This window comes from Amphiprion ocellaris, chromosome 18, assembly GCF_022539595.1.
Source record: "Amphiprion ocellaris isolate individual 3 ecotype Okinawa chromosome 18, ASM2253959v1, whole genome shotgun sequence".
In the NCBI taxonomy this organism is placed as follows: domain Eukaryota; kingdom Metazoa; phylum Chordata; class Actinopteri; family Pomacentridae; genus Amphiprion; species Amphiprion ocellaris.
In genome coordinates, this window is record NC_072783.1 from 22,530,125 (window position 1) to 22,554,214 (window position 24,090).

A 24,090-nucleotide genomic window follows, 5' to 3' on the forward strand; every position below is an offset into this window, starting at 1 on the left:
TGCATAAAATTAGTTTGTTAGCTTTTTGTTGTTGACAGTCTTTGAGTGTGGCTGAATTTGCATATTTACTATACATGAGATCCTAAAAACTGAAATATTTACGAAAACATCCCATTTTTTTCATCATTTTAATGCAACTTCGGAAAACATTCATAGTGATATAAAAATAAATCCAACTAAATCTGCGCTTGTTTTTTATGCTTTTAGGAACTAAAGGCATATGACAGGACTTGAGAGGGTTGATAAAATATGTAAAAATTCTGCACTTGTGGCACATGCACTTAAAAACTGTTACAATTAAGAATGCAACCAACTATTTTCATCATTGGTTAATATCCTGCTTATTTTTTTGATTAATATAGGAATTGTTTTGTCTTTAAAATCTTAAAAAAAAAAAAAAAAAAAAAAAAAGTTTCTTAAAGCTCAATGTGACATTCTCAAATGTCCAAGACATCTGGAGAATTTACTGTGACACAAATCGGCAAAGAAAAGCAATAAAATTCTCACATTTGGATAAATATGGATATGGTTATTGGTATTTGTGCTTAAAAAATGCTGTTGCAATAAGCCTGTTTCAGCTCTTAAAGATATTACGGGGTGGAAAATAATTTTTAATACATGTGTAATGAACCTTTTCCATATGGTGAAATAAAAGGAATCTTAATTTCAGTGTTGTATGTAAACTGAAAAATGAGCAGAATATGTAAAAAACGTATGTACAATTATGTAGATACCTCTATCTGGCAGTGAAATGATTTTGACTTTCTGTCATACAAAAGAAAGTGAAGACAAAAGTAGACCAACACACACACGCACGCACGCACGCACGCACGCACGCACGCACGCGCACACACACACACACACACAACATCCTGGAGGATGTTTCATCCGGTGTGAATTGTCACTCTGTGTACATAAGTGTTAATGTAGCAGGCGTCTTTAGGCGCTGTGGCATTCTGCAGGTGTGTTTCTATCTCTCAGTCTCTTGACTGGCATACTGATGCTGCCGTGCTGAGCTTGTCTGAACAAGGTGCAGTGACAATAGCGGGTTTATTTCTGGGCCGCTGCTCTCAGAAGTGAAATGCATCTTCATGTTTATACTAAGCCCTCGAACGGGTGCATCTGGGTGGAAAACTGGTTTGGTTTTATGGGTGCCCTCCGGTGTTTTCACAATGCATTTTTCATGGCAGTTTGCCCACAAGTGGATCTCCTCCAGCGCTTACAAGCTGTGCTGTTCGTCTTTCTTGTATTTTATGCCACAACTTGCAACTGGAAAGCTGGTTCTTCCAGGTAGGATACCAGTCCAGTCTCGCATCAGAATGTGTACCAGCTACGTTGGTCCACAACACAAAATCAATTATTCCCACCAAAAGGCTATGAAATTGTGAGCTGCCGATGTTTTTAGAGGCTGTTATTGTGGTGGGTGTCACCCTAGCAATATCAAAAATTGTATTTTAACCCAGATCATGAACTTTTCTGAAGTCTAACCAAGTAGTTTTGTAGCACAAAAAAAATCAAACAGTGACTGTAAGTCACACAGAATAGCACCAGAAAATGTAAATAAATATGTGAAAATAATACAAAAAACTGGACCCACAAAGGACTCCAACCACAATTTTGAGGGTCCTGTGGTAAATGCCTTCACTACCACTAAAACATTTCAATTTGTTGCTCTTTCTCTGTACAAAATGAAAAAACTTGCATGTCACACGTGTCACATGTAGATGCAGGCCAATAAATAAGAATAACAATGGACAGTGGATAAGAATAACAATGGAGAAAAAGGCAGTATTTCACATTTTGGTGTGAGGCTTTGTTACTATGGATATCTGAGATATTTGCATAGAATTTTGATGGATGCCCTTTGTCTAGCAGTTTCAAACAGGAAACTACACCATGCATGACTTTTAGTGCTTGTATTAAGCAGGCGTTAGTGCCATTTTCAGCATATATATATATATATATATATATATATATATATATATATATATATATATATATATATATATATATATATATATATATATATATATATATATAAAAAACTAGTTTTGTTTATTCGGATTTCATGCAAAATAGACATTTATGTTTACTGTATAACAAAAAACAAGAGGAAACGCTTATATTCCTGCCAAATAACACAGGTAATAGAATAGAGACTTATTCCTTTTACTGATTACAGATCATATTTATTGGCATTAGTCCTATTCTGATTCTGGTTAAGTTAGAGATGTTCATGCATATAGAATTGAGGCTTTCGGGCGTTTTTTTTTTTTGTTGAGTTAAATATCCATCTCCAATTGATTGTTTTGATCAATCAACAAACTGAAACGCATGCAAAGCTTTGGTTTGTAAGAATACAAAATACTAACAAGTACACACCACTTTCATTTAAGTTGTTTTAACCTCACTAGATTGGGCTAATCCACCACTTTGATCCAGGGTGAAATGTCATAACTGCTGGATGGACTGCAGCTAAATTTTGTGCAGACATTCATGGTTGCCAAAGGATGAATCCTACCAACTGTGGTGTTCCTCTGACTTTTCCTCTTGCACCCCCATGAGGTTTACATTTGTGGTTTTAGGCGAAATGTCTTGATGAATAGCCGTGAAGTTTTGTGTAGATGTTCATTTCCTCCTCAGGTTGAATTCTAATAACTTTTAGTAATCCTCTGTTTTTTTCTCCGATGTCATCGGGAGGTCAAGTCTTAAAGACTTTGGTTTATGGCCAAATACCTGCAACATGAATTACATTCCCACCTGCATTAGTTCAAAACACTACATATCCTACCTGTAGACTGTTTTTGTAAACCCAGTGGCAGCAAAGTGACTCCTGCACTCGTCTTTAATGAGCCAGATTTGTAAAAAAAACAAGATAATGTTGCTCCCAGTTAATTTTTATTTCGGAGAGGCCAGGAGAGGACTTTTTGGAACTACACAGAATGTTTCATCAAAAGTTGGTAGGTTTCTGTAGTTATTTTGCAGCAATCTCACTCCGGTTGCACAAAATTTAACAAGCAAGTCAGTGACAGTGATATCTTTGCTTAATTCACAGGGCTGTCAGTGCAAAAAAAAAAAAAAAAAAACATTGAGTTCCAGCTGCTACAGGAAAGATTAGCCGTGTCAGGACTGTCTGCCCTGCGTCACGTTGTTTCTGAGTTTGCTGACAGCTAATGGTTGCAGTAATTGTTGCTGTCACACAGCTTGTTTGACTCTGTGTCTCCCCCTGAAAGACCAAATGATCAAGATTTGAGCTGATCCCCAGTGATCTAGAAAGGGATTTCTCTAATCCCTCCTCTCTCTCCATCTCTCTGTCTCTTTCTTGTCCTTTTCAAATTTTTCTATCCTTTCGTCATGCTTGCCTTTTTTAAAAATCATTTTCCCACACGTCATCCAGCTGAATCAAAACCACACTGGCCTTATCAGATAAACCTGTGCAGCCAAGAGCGCTCATGCAGATAGAGATGGTGGAAAATGTGTACTATTTTTACTACACTGTGACATAACATAATATACATTTCCAGTAAAATTAATCTGCTTTTCAACAGTCAGTCTGATTTCAATATTTTCCATGAGAACTTCACGTAGCCATTAATGTCACGTTGGTTTACTTTTTCTTTTCCAGCCTAGTGAAAGAGGCAGAAATCAGACAGCTGTTAAAAATGTGAGTTAATGAATTTTTAAAAAGCGCCGTACATAACACGAGACAGATTATGGAGGGTTAAATTAAAGGATCAGTGACTCATGGGTACATGGGTCACTGAAAGGTCATGAGTGGATCTTTGTAATGGTGGTGATGGATGATGGGCAGGTGTACAGTCATGCAGTTACTTTGAAACGTTCCTCTAATGATGAGTCGGGCCTAAGCTGCAGAAACAAGATTCCTGGCTGTCTGATGAGCCTTTGAAGAGTTGACTTGCACTGCTTTTAAATGTGTCAGTTGAGGTATTTCACTATTAAATATTACAGTGTTACAGTGAGCTGTACAGTGTAACCAGCATGGACATTTTATAAGCCAAAAGCGTCTTGTTCCATGTAGGAGGTCATGGTCGAGAGTTTTCGTTCTTTTCTCATCATTGCCACATTCTGCTTTGATTAATGACAACAAAGCAAATCTGAATAATGCTGAGCCTTGGTAAATATCTAAAAATTTGATATTTTTGCAAGCAATGGTTCTATTTGGTATAGTCTGTATTTGTATTTGTATTAATACCAGTAGAACTGACTAAAGCTGCAACTGTTAACTGTTTATCTAACGTTTTTAACCATCTATGTGTTACTATCTATCAATCTATCTAAAATAGAAAAGTATCTAGGCTTCAAATTACTGCAGCCAGACTAAATATCTAGTACACGTTTCTACATCCAAAGAAAAATGTTCAGTAATTATTTTGCTTATATGCAGGGAAATGTGCTTAAATTTAGCATCCAATGCTATTGCCATTATCTTGAAATAAGGCTATATACCGTGGAAGCAAAAAATAGCATGTTGTGCTTAAAAGAAGTAATCTTAACTGAGATTGTAAATTGCATATGACATCGGTTTCCTTGAAGAAAGAAGGGTGGTGAACAGTGAGTCACCCTTCATTCCTAACAGCCAAATGGTTTAATCATTGCTTTTTCATCATTGCTCTTTATTTTTCAAGATAAGTAGAGCATTACTCTGAACACATTTATCAGTGCTAACATGGATTGTCGTCAACCCAAAAAACTACTGCACTCTTGATATGGTCACAGCTTTGCTACTCTGACATTAAAAAAAAGTTGAATAAAACACAACCTGAACATCTGAACTGTAAACATAATGGAACAAGCATAGAACAGCTCAGTATGACAGAACATGCAGAACATTTTTTAGCTAACGCCCTTAATTGCTACCACAAACTCCCTGACACGCCCACTCAAGATGCTACAGTTGATTTCTTCTCTTCTTTATTGAGGATTCAGTGGCCATATCTGTAAAATATGGGAAGAACAAAATATTTAAAAACAACTTAAAGGCCATCAGTGTTCAAGGTGACAATGAAAATGTCTAACTACAGGGCTTTAAAGCATCAGCCAACACACACAGTTCTGTTATCGGGGCTTAGTTAAATGCTGTCTTTGTTCTGTATTGTATTTCGCCTGTGGGTATCCATAAATCCTGTGCTGTAGTGTAAGACTGACAGTAACATTGAATTCCATTTGGCCATTATCTGTTGCATTGTTCCAGCAACAAAGATAGTGCAAACATTTAGGAAATGTAATATAAAGATAAAACAATTACCAAAATAAACCAGGATTTAGATAAGTACTAATTACAGAAAGAAGATTATTGCACGTTTGTGGTATTGCACAGTTAATAAGATGCTTAAAATAAGAAATACTTCAACAAAGCAATTCTGAACTTGTCAGTGTTGATGAAACAGCTTTGTTGTTTAGAATTAGCAATAAAATCTCAATACAGTAACAAGTTTTAATATCTTTTAAGCTTTAAATCTGTTAAGATAATTAAGGACATCGAAGCCTGTCTGGTTAGAAGAAATATCTTGTCAGACAAAAACTGAGCACATATTATCTTGATGTATAATATGTTTTCAGACTTTGATGTAACTTTTTGCTGCACACAGCTAAAAGTAGTCTCATGCAAATGCAATTTTTTTAAACTTCTGTTTGAGCTGTGTTTGCTGAAAACGATCGTGCCCAGTGGAAATGACTTTCCAGTTACAGGTGGTAACATCATAAAGCTCTGAGAATCAGACTTCACGGGATGTTGTTGGTTTGGAAAATATGGAATAAATCCATACTTATGCATTGTAGAGATTATGTCCATTATACTTTTCTTTCACTTTGAATGGAAAAATTCCTCAATGGGAACAGATCATCTTCATCTTGAACTTTCAAGAAAAAAAGGCTGGATGAATAGAAAACTGCCTGTCAAAAAGGAATTTTAATCTGGCCATTATGCGGTGTATTCTGGTGTCCAAACGCTTCTTCAATGTCCGTTTGATGACAATGCTGTCCCCCGGCCAGAGTTCTCCTGAGGGACGTCAGACTTCTCCATAAAGATCCTGAATACCTCCTCTCTGTTTCTTTGAAACCACAATTATGACCTCCATTTTTCCCTCTAAATATTCTTTTCAGAACGAATTCCCTATCCCCCCTCTGTCCTACCCTAATGTGGCATCTGTGGGCAATTACCATTAACTTTTTATACAGGGCGAGCCAACAGAGGAAGCTGTTGTATTGGCGCTCACAGCATGGATTTGCTGGCTGCGTAGAGAGTCGGCAGGAAGGAGGGATGGTGGGAAGGATGGAAGGCTGCTGAGGAGGCCTATTCATGTCTCCAGGCGAGCCCACACTTGACTAGACACTTATTGTGATGGTGACCTTCCTGTCACCATGCAACTAACACAAAATAGCTTCATATGAGGGTCAGCTGAGTTTCTTGCTTTGTCTCTTGTCCTGCCTGTCAACCCTTCACTCTGTCTTTTTCCATGTCTGCCATTCTGTTATTGTGGTATTTATCCTACACTGACAGGTAGCCAGTCAGAATTGACTGACTGACATTGTAAGTAATGCCATTGTTTGGCACAATTATAAGAAATGATGATTTTATGCCAAAAGCACTACTTTTGCATAACAGCTTGAAACAGCAGCTCAGACCAGAGAAATCTTTTCAACCTTCTAACAGACTGAAAACACAACTTTAAACTACTGTAGAAAAATACTGATAAAAAACATGAAAACGTGACAACACAGGTGGTGGAAAAGACCACGTGGCCTAATGGATAAGGTGTCTGATTTTGAATCAGAAGATTGAGGGTTCGAGTCCTTTCGTGGTTGGATTGAATTTAGCATGCAACACAAGAGTCTGGACCCAAAGTTGCTCATGAGTACCCCCAAGGGGATAAATGAAATATCTGTCTTTATGGCGGGTTGTGGATGTGGTAGCTCAGTGGTTGAGTCTTTAGGCTACTGACTGAAAGGTCAGGGGACGCCTAAATGTGTCTGACCCTGTGCTCTTCTGGCCTTCTAGAATATGTAAAGAGAATTTCCCCTCATGGGAGCAATAGAGTATAAATAAATAAATGATTTAGTTGATTTAAATACAGTAAAACTGTACAGGCACATTATTAAAGAACATTTTGTAAATAGGTTTGTGATGTGGACATTATGCACAGTTTTGGACAATTTTCTTTTTTTTCTGTCACGTAAATTCTGTCATGCTATATATTATCTGTAATTTTACAAAACAGGCAAAATTTGTAAAATAATAGTTACATTTTTTTATACCTTTATCAGTCCTCTATATGTAATTTTATTTCAAATAAATTCGAACATCTGTAAAATAAAGATTTTTTGCACATTTAAATATAGTAAAAATAGTTTAAATTTTACGGTCAACCATTGTAAAAGAATTTTTTACCATTTGTAAAAATACTGATTTTTAATGTGGAGATAACAGAACTGTGAAAATCTGTAAAATAATAATAATAATAATAATAATAATAATAATAAATAATAATAAATTTTATTTATAAAGCGCTTTTCCAAAAACTCAGACGCTGAATAACTGTGAAATGTTTACAAATCTACACTTACAAATATTATTACACAACAAAAATCCATTTGAATTTTAAATGTTTGTTGAAAAATAACTTTATCCCCTCTTCCACAGATTAGATGATTCCATTTGTCTATAATTACAGAATTTTAGGAAAATTACAGCACATTAGATGCGACAGAAAGTCTTCCAATTAAACGCAGGCCTTCAGGCACTCCACCATGTTTATACAAGTCTTTTGAAGACAATGTAACAATACTGGTCTGAAATACTGAGTGATGACAGTCAATACTGTCCTGGTATTGACAGAGACAGTTCTGCTGTACAAAGCTCAGATGTGTCTTCCACAGCACTTTTATAGAAATACTATATTATAAGTTGTTGATTGTTGCCTCGAGGTAAGTCTGTGAGGGAAGAACACTACTTGTTTAAATCCTTGGCAAGACAAATCTATAGCGGGGAAGTCAGGGAGAGATGCTTTTCTTTCTTTCATCGATACTCTGCCCTTGAGCAACTTGAAGTGAATCTGCTCAGGCTGCCGTCGATATGAGGCTGTGTGAATACGTATGATGGGAAAAATTCCTTTTACAGACTGAGGTGTGGTCAGCTTAAGGGAACAAAGAGAGAACGTTTGGTTAAACCTGCAATAATGCATTTGTTGGCCTCTTGGATGTGGCAGAAACAAACAGTGAACACAACGTGTACTATGGGTGGAGGTACATGAAGTCCACAGCTCAGTGCGAGCCTTGGAGTCTCATCTCTGGTGCAGCAGAGAGAACAACATTTTTTTAAAAAGTATTTATTTGCAAAAAATGTAAATATTCAAAAGTACAAATTGGCCACATTTCTTGCTGTGGGAGCTAAGCCACTTAAATGCTGGATACTGTCAATAAGAAAACACTTCAAGCTGTTTCCTCTCAAGTGTTTAACAAAAGAAAATTGTCCATTTAGACAAGTGCAGTATATTCAGAATCCTGACCTACATGAACCTAAATCAACCATGAAAGCAAAGAGTGCAGTTTCAGCTTTACAAACTGCACGCTGTAACTTTGTTGACTGCATGTAATGATTATTTGCATTGTTGATTATTTAATTGCGTGCATAGTGTCTGTAGTGCAACAGTTCAGGACAAATATACAACCTGTTTCAACTTTCAAGTTGACAAAGTTTAAGTTGTTAAAGGAAGCAGTATTAGGATTCATTTGGAGTTATGCTACTGCCAGCTGATGAATTTAAGTCCTATATTCACCCACCTTTTGTCTCAGTTTTGGGCACTCATTAGCCACTACATGCTTCTCCACATCCATCAGCTAGTTGCCAGCTCAGCCTGCTGCTGCTGTCAATGTCTAAAACACACTTAAGTTTCTAAAATTTATTTAGTGTTGCAAGAGGGAAACCAGATTAAAGTATGCTGTCAGTGAGTATTTTGCAGATGCACCTTATATGCTAAACAGTATATATTGTTTCTTCACTATATTGATACATCATCGGTGGAATTACTTCTCACATATATATTTGTTGTTGCAAATTAGTGATTACTGGGATACTGGGTTGATTGTTTTGGCATTCAGGCAGCTTTTTTTTGGATAAAAAATACTTTGATGCAGAATTCTGAGCGTATTTTTAAAGCAGGATGTTCAGAACATTATTTCCTGTGACTCAGTGGGTTAGTATGTCTGTAATGCTACAGATGTGGTCAACATGTGAACAGTCCTCTGCTGTTATCTTTTCTGCACTTCTGCAAAGATTTATTTTTATAGCTTTATTTTGAGGGTGAGAATAGCCACAGTAAATTATTGTGACATTGTTTCTCTACTGTTCACTTTTGATGTTATGGTCAGATGAGTAAAACATGGTACTTGTCTTGGTTCATGATATTTAAGCACATAAAGATTTAAAAAAAAGATGTAACCTCAGTTATGTAAACCTCATAATTACAAACTTAGTTTGCCCTGTTTTTACAAACGTGTTTTGGAGTTCTGCCATTTCACTGCTCTTCCTGGATTTTGTTTGGTTTTGGAAACCAGTTAGTAGCATTTGGCAGAGAAGCCGGATTTAAAGTTTACCGTATTCCTGCTCTGTGAGGTCAATTAAACTCTTCGTAATTACACAGACGAAACGCCAGTGTTTTATCTATTTTCCCCTCTAACACCAATTACCATGCCCTCTAAATCCCCTCAGGAAGCTGGAAACTTAATGCCACTTGGGCCTGAATTACTGAGAGTAAAGAACAAAATGTGAAATTGTAGCAGCAAAAAATATTCATTTCGGTTGCTTTCATTTTCATTCAAGTGAATGCCAAACTGGAAAAAAAGGGGACAGAAGAAAAGAGAGAATTTGTTCTATACAAAAGAATCAACCAAGAGGTAAAAATAGCTCACGTGTGTGAACTTGTTTTTACCCTTTTATGTCACTGACATTGATATGGATGAGTGTTCTGGCAGCGAGCTTGATGAAGCCGTTCTTTTGTTGACTGAGCGAGATGATGAGCGGGAGGGATGGAAATAAATACACTAAACCAACAAAGACTGAAAGAAGCAAAGCATGCGAAAGAACAAAGTTCAATAAATTTCTCTTTGTGCATGTTGGAGGCCTTGGAACTTCTACACTTTTGGTCTGCTGTTTTTGAAGTGCACAACGTTCACTATAACAACAGCTGATAGTATTTTTAATATGATGACTTGTCCACTGCAGCTCATTTGAAGAGTAAATACTGACATACCAAAGGGATAATAGGACTGCTGTATCAGTGTATTTGTAAGTGTATTCTGTTTCTGAATAAACCATCAGTAACATCACATAAATATTTTTTTCTTAGACTTAATTTATAAGTATTTTGCTTGCAGCTGTAAATGTTGCTGTCATGTTGGAGTTACCATAGCTACCACATTCTTACTTGGAAATGATGTGAAAACATCCGACATACAAATCAACATCCGAGCTGGTTTTTCTGAAATCTCTGTTACATCTGATTTTGAGCAGAAATACTTGGATGACACACAAGGTGACACATGGTGCTATTTTAAGTCTTTCATGGCTTCCATTTGCTGAATCTTATGCTCCCTGGCAAAGTAAAACAGCGATGTAAAAGAACAAGTCAACTCTCAGCTCCCTCTCCTGAGGCGATCACTGATTAGTCTGTGCTTTTCTCTGTTTTGTCTCTTTTCTTTTACTTTTTGGTCTCTTTCTCTCTTCCACCATCTTTCCTCACATCATCCTGCAGTCTTATTCTGTCACCAGCTTCTACCTTACAACAGACCCAAGCGCTGAATAAGAACCAGGCGTCCTTTCTGCTGAGAAAACTGTGCACGATCCTCTCAGGTCCAATACCTGGCACAGGAGCTGAGCAACCATTGTACGCTCTCCAGTGGCATTTTTTGGCAGTCGAATATGCCATGAGGTGTTGGAACATTTGAAGTGATGAATAGCAACGCTGGCTATGTCCTAAAGGAGTTTTTCCATCAAGTAATTTCTGTTGTGCTTCCTGCGGCGGCCAACAGTGTTTTGCAGTTTAACCCAATGAGCCTGAGGCTGTTTTCAGGGTAATTTCACACTCTTGTCTTGTTCATTAGAGGGGCCAGTCACACGTGCTGTATCTTGTTGTTTTTAGAACAATCTAGGCTTTCCTCCATCATTTGATATGTTAATATGTTTTCTATATTAGCCTTTGTACCAAGGAAAAGACCATATTATAAAATGGTAATATATTTTTTTTTACATATATCTCACCATAAAATGCTGGCAGTAGAGATGTCTTTTTATAGTTGTGTAGAGCTGTATAAAGGCTATAACTACGAATAAGTTACATGTAAATTTGAAATGATTTTTCTCACCAATGCTTCCTCACACAGACAAGCAACTAGCTTTGTTGAAAAGGTCACATCATGTGCTACTCTTCATAAATATTTTGAGAGCAGTTCAACAGTGAGGACATGAATTTGGACATGAGATTTTTAGTGACTTGTGGTTCCTATATTTTCATTTGCGCTGCATTTAGTGAGAAAGAGACAGCAGAAAAACAAACTTGAAACTGCTATAATGACATATAGTAACAATACATCAAATGGCTGTTTGTAAAGTGAAAATGGTGACTTGTAGAGATCAATTCACAGACTGTTTTTTACTCGACTGTGCAGTTCCAGTCAGCTATGAGGTATTTTAGGTGTCTTTCAGTACATTGTTTTGTTTTTAAGATCTGTAACTTTACTGTCAATCAGTCATGCGGCTCTCATCACTGTCATTTTCAGACACAGCACGTGGTACAAAACTCTAAAAACTCACTACACACAACATACAAAGTTGTGCAATAGCATTAAGCGATCCATTAAGCGATAACTGGTAAATTTAATGGAGTGTTTGGCACCTAAAGGGACCGGTGTTTCTCTCAGGGGGTGGGGGGTAGGGGGGGAGACAAAATGCACCAAAACTAAACTTACCCACTGAGCCAGAGGCAAAAACCGGTAAAATGATGCAGATGTTTGGCAATAGTAGACAGGCAAACATGTACATGGATGCATCACATGCTTGACGTAACAGGAATAAATATGCATGTGCTTACACATTCAAAATGCATTATCTTTATCCATGTAGCAAGCAATGCAGATGGATGTCATGTTGTTAAGACATGTTGTTAGATGGCTGTTTTGATTAAGAGATAAAGTTTTTCCTGTGTCTTCTCCATCTCTCTCTCTCTCCTCCACACAGTATCATGCTGTTTAGTCTCTGTTTTTTGCTGCAGTGGATGTCCTTCTGGGGTTTTTTATGCTCTTTGACTTGGCGCACTGTCTTTTTTTTTATTTTTGCTTTTTTTTTTTTTTGCTCCTGTCTCACTCCCCTCCTGCTCCTTTCATCTTCTCCCAACATGACATCAAGTCCCTTTTCTGCTGTTTTTCATCTGCCTCCATCTGTTGTTGTATTTTCCTCTTCTTTTTGCCTTGATACAAACCAGGACATCTCTAGACAAGAAGCAACGTGAAGCTTGTGGCCACAGCTTTAGCACCCTCATAGAAGTTTTCCAGCTTTAATGAATGCATGCAGAGAACTGTTGAAAAGTTTGCATACATTCTTTGTGTCACTATCATTGCAGATGCTAGCAGCAGTTACCTTGAGGTTTTATGTGATAGCTCCCTCAGACTTTTTTTCGTCAAACGTCTTCCTGTCTTCCTGTGCAGACTGCTTCATCAGAACTGTGTGGGTGTGAAGTGCAGTAGGTCGGCGTTTGAATATGTGTTCGACGAAGTACCTTTCCTGTTCATGAGACTTCAAAAGCGTCTTCCCCACAGGCCGCATGTCAGGACTCAGTAGCTTAACCTATGCCAATCCTTTAATCTCCTAGTGATTTCATAGGAGACATTTTTCACTGAGAGAAATATCTGAGGTGTTTGGATTATGCAAAACCAGTGCAGGAAGTATAGCTGTGGATTTTAACTTTCTGCTTTTGACCTGGTTTCAAGTTGCCAATTAAATCCCTCCTGCTTAGTCGGCTGAGTAGTTGAGAGAGAGGATTGTGCCCAGACAAAGCAGGGAGACCTGACCTCTGACCTGTTCTGATTGTTTGTGCTTGTGTTTATCTTTGTGTGGTTAAGCAGCTTGTCCATGCTTTTCCCTTATGTATTAAGGCAAGGGGACATTTTAACTTCTTTCTTAAGGATATAATCTTAGTTCAGTTCACATACATTTTAAAAAGCATATTTTTTTTCTTGAATATTTTTTTGGTGTATAAAATATCAGGAAATAATGAAAAATGTCTCTCACTGTTTTCTGTGGCCCAAAGGGATGTTATCAGATCTCCAGCCAGCAATCCAAACCCAGAGAATATTCACTTTATTATGATTAAAGACAAGATAAAAGCAGCAGTTTTTTTATATTTAAGAAGCTGGAACAACAACTCATTTGACATTTTTGCTCAAAAATGTTCATTTAACAAACTAGTTGTCAGACAGCTAATCAACCGACTCCCTGCAGCTATATTTAGTTGGAAAATTAGTTGACATGTGCTGCGGTTTTAAGCTACCAACCTCATTTTTCCTGTATACTGCTGCTTGATAAAGAAAAAACAATGCATAAAATGAATTAGTATTCAAACTTGCACCAAAATGCCTAATAATTCCATTGGCCCACAGTTTAAAATCTATTATTTTCACCATAAAGACTGTAAAAGTGTGAGATGTTTCTGTTTTTTAGATTTTTGGCAGAACTCATCACCCCAGCAACCTAGAAAACAACCAGACATTTGTGGTTAGTGTTTGCCAGGCGTATTTTAACCAAAAACGAAATCTCTTTCTAAGCCCAATCAATTGCTTTTGATGTCTGAACTGGACCGAGTATGTTTTGTTTACTAAAGCAAACAGCGACTGAAACTTTGGAAAACAGTGACTGAAAACGACAGAAAACAGACACTGAAAATGCAACAAAATGTAACAATAAGCTGAAACTCCAGGTTGAAAGTCCTACAGTTATTGCCGCCACCACCACCCCTCCAACTTGTGAATTCTATCTTTGCTGCTGTTTTTATGTCTGAAGCAACTAAACTCGTTAGCCACATGATGTTTTGCACTGTGGACTAATGTAGTTATTACACATTTTGGTGTGAAACTGCTGTGAAATTGTGGTTTAGTATTTTGACCATGTGTTGTTTTAAATTAATCTGAATATCTTGTTGTCTTTATCTTAATTAGTGCACTGGCATATTTTTTGCAGAGAAGACACATTGTTGGAAATTTAATTTGTGAGAACATAGGCTTTTAGTAGTTTAGTTAATAAGATTCAAGTATCTGTGGCAGTAAATGATGATGAATGCTTTACTACAGTTACTATACCAGCCTATTATTTGCTTGCTTTGCTAGGCAAGATAATTGAATTATGTATTGCTTTGGCAACTCGTAGCAGAATATTTCCACATATGCAGTACAGTTTATTTAAATTTTACATGTGATGTGCTCATCCTCTGGTCAACATTTCATACAGTATATAGTACTTTTAATTATTCATTATTCACTGAGCATTGCAAAGGAAGTCCATGTGTTGTATCACAGCGTGTCTTCAGCCTCTACATAAGAACCCACGTCTGATCTCTCTCTCATTCATGATGCGAATACAATGACATGAAAACCTTTTAGTGACACATCCCCTAAAAATTATGCCATCGTGAGTTATTTTTTTCTGACAGGTGCATGAGCTGGGGTGTGGATGACATTATAAGAGTCAGCCGGATGCTATTCAGTCACGGTTGTCATGACTGTCGTGCTGTAGCAGGCAGAACGGAGTGGGGTGAAACTGGCTGCAAGGTGTCTGGGCTCTCTAGAGGAATGTAAGGTATTTCCCAGCATACAGTGCATGCAGCACATGAGGAATCAGTGCTGGACTGCAGAGCTAATCTTTGTGCATTTTAAGCCTAGCGCTTTGGTGAGAAAGCTAAGAGGTTAGCATCCATAATTTGCTCTACTGCCGAATACTGCATAGTGCTGTTGGGTTCTCAAGGTGAAACTGAAACTCAGCCCCCGCACCGACCTATCATGGAGTAGCAGCACCTCACCACAAGTGACGTTGCTATGATAGCTTGCAGCATTTGCTAATGCAAAAATGTAGGACTTAAATGTCAATAACTCACCACATTCAGTAAACAAACCCACAGCTTCTATAATTCATTTTGCAGGTTGTGCCACCAGATTGAATTTGCTAGTCTGTTTTATGGCACCAAAGGAAATTGCTTTTCAAAACAAGGTGAGGGCACTGGTTTTCTACTGAAATGGATTTGAAACTCTTGAGTGTTTCTCCAATGGCAGATGGTGTATAGACTGAAAGACAGATGGAAAAATGACTTGGAAATCTTCATCTTCTTCAGTGGAGTGAGTGCAAAAACCAAACATCACCAGAGAGTGGGTAGAAGATACCAGGCTCCAAAGGCCTTTTTTGCAACAGAAACGGTAAAATGTGGTCTTAATTTTGAGGAGCAAAGGCAGTAACAAAGACAAAGGCAAAGTTATAAATTAGCTTGTCTCTTTAATTCTGTAGTAATTATTCCAAGGTGGAACATTTATGTATAAAAACCCTACATATACAGTAGCTGCTTCCTGTGTGTGTGGTGTTTGTGTGTGTGGAACACATGCCAACGCCCACCGATGTGAGTCGCAGTGTAACAGCACAGTGGCTGATTGCGGTAACAAGATGAAAGCCAGACAACGCAAGACAATCAAAGCGGTGTTTAGACAGATGGTTTCAACTCATTAGTCTCCCAGTGTGAGTCTGTCAGTAGGTTTTGGATCACTATCAAACACACGAGTGAATAAACTACAGATTGATGTTAGCATTTTGAAATAGGAGCCAATGTTGAATGGCACCATACTGTCAGCGGTTGTTTTGTTTTAACATTTAAATGCTGTTTGGTAGTTGTGTCATTCAATGTAAAAAAAAAAAAAGCCCATAAAATTTGCTTTCTGGGTGGCTCACACTCCATCATGTCATGCCTGTCTGCGGCTGCTGTTTCAAGGAAACAAATTCCCTCTAACAGTAGAGTATAAAAGCAGGGAAGCAACAATGACATGTGCACCAATATCCTGGATCTGAAGCTTGTCTTGGTTTTGATCATATTCAGAATATGGCATTTACATGAGTGGTCATTTATATCTCTGTATACGTGATAAACGCTCATATCCTGGTTACTGTTCAATGAATGGCTTTTGTGCAGGTGCCTGTGATGTTTACAACAGAAATCAGGAATTTAATCTGACATACTTGTAACGTAAATTTGTTTGGCTGCGGATACTGGCTGGGTTGGGTCACGATGGTAGCAGAGTAAGCAGGTCAATTCAGGTGTCCCTCTCTGTAGCAATCCTTTCTAGCTCCTCATGGGGGATCTCAAGGCATTTCCAGATGAGATATATAATCCTTCTGAGTCTACCCCACAGCCTCTTCCAAGTTGGACATGGAAAATCTCCAAACAAAGGCATCTTCATTAGATGCCCGAACCACCTCAGTTGGCCCTTTTTGATGCAAAGGGGCAGAAATTCTTCTCTGAGCTCCATCTGGATGTCTGAGCTCCTCACTCTGTCCCTAAGGTTGATCCCAGCCACTCTATGGAGGAAACAAATTTTAGCCACTCGTATCCACAACCTCATTCTATGTGGCATCCACAACGGGTAAATTGAGAGTTTTCCCATTCGGCTGAGCTCCCTTTTCACAGCTGTTGTCCGAGATAAAGTCCACATTTCTCCTGCTGTGCACCAATCCATCTGTCCATCTCATGTTTTATTTTTTTAGACAGTAGTGAACAAGATCACAAGAGATTCACCCCCAAACCAGAGAGAGCAATCCACCACTTTCTGTCCTCAGAGATGGAGATGCTGATCCTCACACTGAAGGTCACAGCCTGATGAAGCCAACAGAGCCAGGTCATCTGCAAAAGGCAGACGCGACGCCACGGCCTGACCCTGGATAAACGGAAGAAAACAAATGGATGGAGGGATGAAAGCAGGCTTAGCAATATTAAATGCCAACATCATGTTGAAGAAGTACCAGCACAAGCACTAGTTCTGTTATCAGTGAAAGTGGCCATTGTGTTGTACATTCTGGCCATGTGTGGAGATTATTGTTTTATTTTGATTTAGACTATTTTATTTAGCTGAAGCTGCCCCTGTGCAGGTAGTCAGCAGAATCTGAGATCAGAAAAAGATGTATACATGCAACAGTATCACTTTTTTTTGAGTATCCCAGCTTGCATAAATGGTTTTTTACAAAATTAGGATACCCAGATTTCTAAAAATGACGATATGAAAGCATGTCACTTTGAACCTCCATTATCAGTCAGTGTGTCTGTTTGCTATTGCTACAGTTATTTAATATTCCTCACAAATAATGTCCTCACTTTCCCTTTAATGTAAATGAAATGAAATATTTGATGTTCAGTTGAATTCATCTGTATTCGATTCCAGATGAATGACGCAGGATGTTGCGAATGATGATACAGTAAAGAGGATAATAATGTGGAGACAGGAAAGCCTCATGGGGTCAAACAGTCAAAGGAGAATTTGGATGAAATATTGGTCAGGAAAGAATTAAATGCTCCTCTGTTTTTGTCTGGTTATACCATTTATGATTTATTGTTTTTTACTCACTGATATGATTGAGGTACTCTCTCTGTTGAGGCAGATGTTTAATCATTTATTAGTGTTTGTTTGTACAGGGAGCAGCAGATTACTGAAATACACACTCATCAGCAGAGCTCTGCAAACAGAGAGGAAACGACCTGCTGTGTTATGACTAACATCTGGCACAGATGAGAGCCCACAGCGTACATAGTCCCGTTCTAGGGGGGGTTAAAGCACACAGCATAACTCACTTTTAATCTATGTGACCTAATCATGCTTTGTTACATCATGAAAATAGGAGATGTACAGTTTTTAAAGGGTTTCAGAGGCAGGATTTTCCTGCGCAAAAGGATCCGCAGGCAAGATTTAGATTTCTTTCAATCAGTCAAACGAATGAAACGCAACATGTTGATTGCGGAGTCAAGAGCAAATAAGAAATGCTGACCTGTTTCTATAAAATGGTTAAATCCTGCACATTCATTAAGTGTGATTTTGGTGTTCTAAAGGAATCCGTCAGTGCAGTTTGCGCTTACCAGTGGAAAAGGTCAAGACTTCAGCTTCAACAGGCAATTTTCTTGAAGCTGTAGGCAGCCAGTTCCCATGACCACAACTTCTAAGAGCACTGTCTATAAAAAAAATGCATTAACACTAAAGTTAAAATGGGCTCAGAGGGGCTGTAGGGCAGGTTGTAGTGCCTATTAGAGCAGAATAACCTACCTGGACTGTTTGAGCGTTAATCTGCTGCTCAGTCCCAAACCAATTAACTTGGACTTGCTCTAATAATTGTCAGTTTTACTGCCCCTCCATTTGGAGAGCAAAGAAAAGGGCAAAGATAAGAGCAGAACTCTTTCTTCAATCTATCATTTATCTGCCAAACAAAAGTAAATGTTTTTGGACAGAGATGTCACATGCTAGCAAGCTATACCACTTAATAATACTAAATTCTGTATCAAAATAACAAATGAAAAAAGCACAAAGATTTCCGCATGTTAATCAGTATGGGCAGGTAAAGGCTTCAAAATAAAATACCACCATATTCCCAAAATGAACACTGACAAGAAACAGATTTCTTAATAAATGGAAATTGGATGTGTACATTTGAAAACATTTGCACCTGCCAATGCCATCATAGAAAGAATAGGTTAATATCTTAATATCACACCATGAAAAACTTGATGTTCTCTGCAATTCGGTGGAAAAAATATGTGTATATCGATATCAACAATCAGCCAACAAGGATAATGGTAAAAATGTGGCATATATCACTATAATAAACCAGTCAAATGAGTGCTTTTCAAAATAAACTTGTATTCAATTCAAAACATTGTGAATGCTTCAGATTTTAATCAAATGAATTGAATGGGGTGAATGAACTCGTTATAGAAAAGAATGAAACAAAACCAGCTGTTTGTGATTTGCCTAAAAACTTCAACGAAGAAGAAACAAACAAAAATTTTAACCAACTATGAGATTAAAATGTCTTCAGGAATTGTTTTCAGTTTGGCAAGTTGTAGTTATTCTTTCATGTCAGCTGAAGCAGAAACAGTCATTTAAGTAAATGTTTGTTACATCAGAACTTCTTTAAAAAGGTTTTCTTATTTCCCAGTATGTGCATTAACTTTTTATTCAAAGCAGCCAAAAACAACCTCGAGCAATCATATAAACTTCCTTGCAAAATTATTTATTTATCTATTTTTATGCTTTCTATTAAACGTATCTAATACTTTAAATGCATATAAACATGTGTAATGGAAACTTGTCTTTTGTCCAATATGTATAGCGCCGATGGTACTTTTTGTACCATAGAAAAATGAGCACCGTCACATTCTCAGAATTTCAGCATCCATTTAGTATTGTTTCTCATGACGTTCTTGTTTGAACCTGAAATTCACCAGATATCTGACTTTATCATACAGGGTCTGCACAAATGAAGCCACAGTAACCAGAGTTATTCTACAATATATAACTGACAGATTTCCTAAGGAGACAAAGCAGAGCCATAGAAATCTGGAAAAGCTGTAATGAAAACAGCTTTAGCGATTTTAAGGCATGTTCACATCGTGCAAATTTAGTTAAATGGAAAAGAATCACCTAAAATGGAGAAAGCACTTCTCTGTCTGAGTAAAAACAAAAGAGCAATGGTTTTCAGACAGTTGTGAAATAGCAGTCAATGATATAAATCCATCTTTTTAATAAACTGTATGAACTTATTGGAAATTTGGCGACCATACTTCCAGTTACTCCAAGAGTGTTATTTTTTCTCTTCAATAATGCTTTCCTGAATGAAATTGTATAGGTGTGTCAGTAGTTAGGTCAGGTAATCCTGTGAGTTGGCACTTCATCGAAAGGTTCCTAGATCTAAATATACAGAGATTCATGGATTGATGTTGTGATTGATTCATTTATGCCGCACAAAATAATGCAGAATTTTGCATCCAAAACTACTAGTGCTATCCTGTAATACCCCAGTTGTAATTCTGACAATGCCTTAAATGTTCAGCAGCAGAGTAAATGAAAGTCTGGTTCGTGTTTGCAGGAATAAACATGCAGGGACAGAAAGAGAAAGAAAAAGAATAAAGGCAGGGGGAGGGGAGGAGGAGAGATTTAGAGAATCAAAGGAGACTGAGCAGAGATGAGTTTTCGGACTGCTTAACAAGAAGATCCATTGAATATTAAGGCTTATTGACATGCAGTCGCAGTGAGTTTTCATGCCACAATGACTGGTTGCCTCAGCCTCAGAAAACAGAATCAGGGTGCAGTGTCAGGACAAGTCTTGCTTTGGTGCCAAGGGGATGCCTTTGTTTTATTCTGTCTCGGCACGTCAGGAAATGTCACCCTATGTAAGAGGATCCAATTACTCTGCCGTTCTGCTACAGTCCCCTATAGGCACAACGGGCTGCATAGAAGGTCGTATTTCCTTTGAGGTAAGAGTTATTTTGACAGTGCTGGTGTGACTGAGACAATAGTTTTCCTAAAATGAAGTCTTTGGTAAGATATTCATGTTGAAATTAGAATTTCTCTCACCTTTGAACAATCTGTCTTGGTATTGTGCTACTGAATTTTTCATTGACAGATTGTTTCTGCGCCCAGAGAAAACACTCAAACTGAAAGCTTTGAACTTATACAGGATTCTGTGATGACAGTAGTAGACTTCAGTAACTTCCTTTGAGGTTGAATACCCTGGTATCAGTGTCACCACTTGCTGGGTGAAGATGACACCATCGCGGCGATGTCCACATCCAATCAGAGGTCGGTATGAGCCTCTGTGGCCGAACAGCAGGGCAAGGTCATGTGGTATACAGCACAGGGATTACAGCCCCTAATCTGCCTGTCATGAAAACTCAACTAGAGAAAGACACAGATCGTGATCATGGGATGACAAATGGCGGATGTTTTACACAAGATGACAAACGAGTAGATTGAGTATGGACTATGCAGCATCCTTAGTCGTATGGCAAAAACCTGGTATGAGGGGATGAAGCAAGAGCTGTCATGTGAGTTTTTACTGTATGCAAGTGAATAAATGTGCGGGTTTGCTGTGCATGGCCGTGCTTTATTTTATAGAGAGTATATGTCAACGTGCACATGAACACACTGAGTATCACCACTACAGAATAAGCAGAGGATGTGGTTGTGGATTGTTCTGGTGAAGGTTTCTATTTGCAGGGGTGTGTTTATCCTCAGTGACCATAAGAGAACGCACAGGCTTCTACATGTGACTACTGAGAGACCAAAACACTGCCTTCTCACAGCTGAGAGGCAAAAGGAACCAAATTCAAGTCTGTATATGCCCCCTTCAGTTTCACATTTTACTCTTTAAGTTTTGTGTCTACATTTGTACTTAATGCACAATATATCTACATATTCATCTTCAGAATACAGGAGGAAATACTGTAAGATTTTGTTTAGTCAAGGCTCAGACGTCAAAGCTACTATATGTATTCTAATATTTGTGTGGCATGCATTTAGAGATTAAGGCACTTTATATCAGCAAGGTAGTACAACACTAGCAGTACAAACAAGAACTTAAAACAGGAGAAGGAAATTTTTGTTTGTTTTGTTGCATCTTTGGGCAAAAAATGCACACTAACCTTTCAGCATGTTGTAATTTAAGAGGTCTGAGAGGAAATTCCAGATCCTCTTGGCTTTGTTTTTAGAAATTTTAACCAGTCAGACTCTTGACAGTCTTCATGCCATTAATTTTGCAGGTATTTGGTCATAAAACAAAGTATTGAGATTTCACCCAGGACTGCCAGTAATGACTATATTTGTGCTGAAAAATTGGCTACTTTAGCAATTAGTCAAGCAACCTGAACTGGGGATGGCAATTAAGGTACTATTTAACCAATCGGTATATGCAAAACCTAATCCAGATCCTTTGTTAATGTCCACTGTCACACAGGTGTTTTAAATCTGAATAATTTACTAAATATGTGCAGCAATATCAATCAACAGCTGATTATTTTGTAATATTAAGCACACTTTTTTTATTGGTTATGCACTGGAATTGCTGGCAAAGCCACAGACACATAATACAGAGACCAAAAGTAGCTATTTTGTGTCACTGGGTTATTGGTATGATGTCTTAAGTAATCTTGACTCGGTTTAATACAAGTAGACTGATCTGTAGGTTGTTAAGCCTGACAGAAGACTTTGTCATGGTGCTTCTTGTGCGGATAATCCCCCGAAATACTCTCTGCTTGCCACACAGAAGTTTATGTTTCCTCTGGCCGCCACCTGGAGGCACAATGAGGTACTACAGCTAATCTGCAATACTTGAAATGTATGTTATTAAGGGCAATGTATTGAGTATTGGTGGATACTAAATATTAAATTACTGGGAGGCAGAAAACTTGTTTGAGACATCCCTAATATTACCACTTATTTTTCTCTCCAAACAAAATGACTGTTTCATTTAATTTTATTTCATTTTGACAAATTACGCATCATTGTATAAAGCTGTGCAGCACAAAATGTAGACAATAGTTTACATATTTAAGTGCAAAACTGGAAGCGCCAACATGAAAAACATGAGGACTGAAACTCCTTCACAAAGTGAAAGTGGTCAGTCTGTGTATTAAACAAAGTGCAACATGGACACGGTGGATATTTCATTCAGCTCTGTTTAAACTGGCAAATAAAAATGATTCTAATGATAATGCAAAGTGATGGTGGTCAGCTTAAATAATTACAATCAGCTGATTATGTAATAATTGTGAGAGGCCTTGTTGGCAGCAGAGTCTGAGGATTATGAGACTCAGTAGACTTTATCTTCTAGGAACGATGAATGTCTGTACAGAATTTTGTGGCTACCCAGCCAGGAAATATTGAGATATTTTACTGGATAAGTGTCAGCTTTGAAATGCTGTTGGTCCTTGTGGTCTTATATTCTGCTGTCATTGATGCACTTTGTTTCATAAGTATTTTGCGATGAAGTTGGTGTTGAAGAAATCCAGTAGTTATTAAAACATTTCAGTCAGAACCAAAGTTTTTTTACCCACAGATTAATATGACAATGAATGAACTGTGGTGATGTGCTGACTTTTCATGAAAACCTATAATACCACTTCCAAAATATACCAACTGGGCAAACAGATCAGAGTTTGTTTTGGCCAAACCAAACATCTGCACTTCATTGGACCAGTACATTATTCAACAGGCCATAGTGTGTTTGACAGCTCTGTTGAGCCACATGGAAGCACGTGCTCAGCTCATGCTCAAACTCCCATCTGCAGTTGTGTAATCAAACTCTTTTTTTGTCCAGACTCACACCTTTTTACTAAGAACCACAAGTTCACACCTGTTCTGTAGGCAGCTCCTGGGAAATTCACAAGATCACTATCAAAGTAAAGAAGGCTGTTGGCGGGTGAGCAGGTGGACTACAAAATAGAATAAGATAATTTCAGTGCAAAATAGACACAGAAATTGATTGTACTTGACAAGTGAGCGTATCCAAAGAGAGATATTTCTCTTCAGGTTGTGCTGCAACTGTGTGTGTGTGTGTGTGTGTGTGTGTGTGTGTGTGTGTGTGTGTGTGTGTGTGTGTGTGTGTGTGTGTGTGTGTGTGTGTGTGTGTGTGTGTGTGTGTGTGTGTGTGTGTGTGTGTGTGTGTGTGTGTGTGTGTGTGTGTGTGTGTGTCTGTGTGTGTGTGTCTGTGTCTAGTCTTGGGGTTTGGAAGCAGAGCCCGTCCTGTATCAGTGTGTATCAAGAATTCGTCCAGCTGCTGTCGCTGACTACCTTTCAGCTCGTTAGACTTGGCCAGAACTGTGAATGTCGGTTCCATCACCACATTTGATGGAAGATTATTATTTGGCTAATGTCTTTATGGCAAGACAGGGGAGCCTGTAATTTCACTCACAGGCGTGAATCACAGAATGATTCACAGCTGAGATCTCCAGGGGCTCCTCGTTGGTGGTCGCTCATTACGTCTCACCAGAGCCCCATGCAGATGTCCCATTA

General features: G+C 38.1%; 1 protein-coding gene and 1 non-coding gene across 6 annotated transcripts in view; both read left to right on the forward strand.

Moving 5' to 3' along the window:
* The window catches only part of rhbdf1b (rhomboid 5 homolog 1b (Drosophila)), a 52,063-nt gene that overhangs the window by 2,990 nt on the left and 24,983 nt on the right, over nt 1-24,090 (forward strand). The window lies entirely within an intron of this gene.
* trnaq-uug (transfer RNA glutamine (anticodon UUG)) lies at nt 6,753-6,825 on the forward strand. The gene has a single exon. It is a non-coding gene; the product is annotated as a tRNA-Gln (tRNA).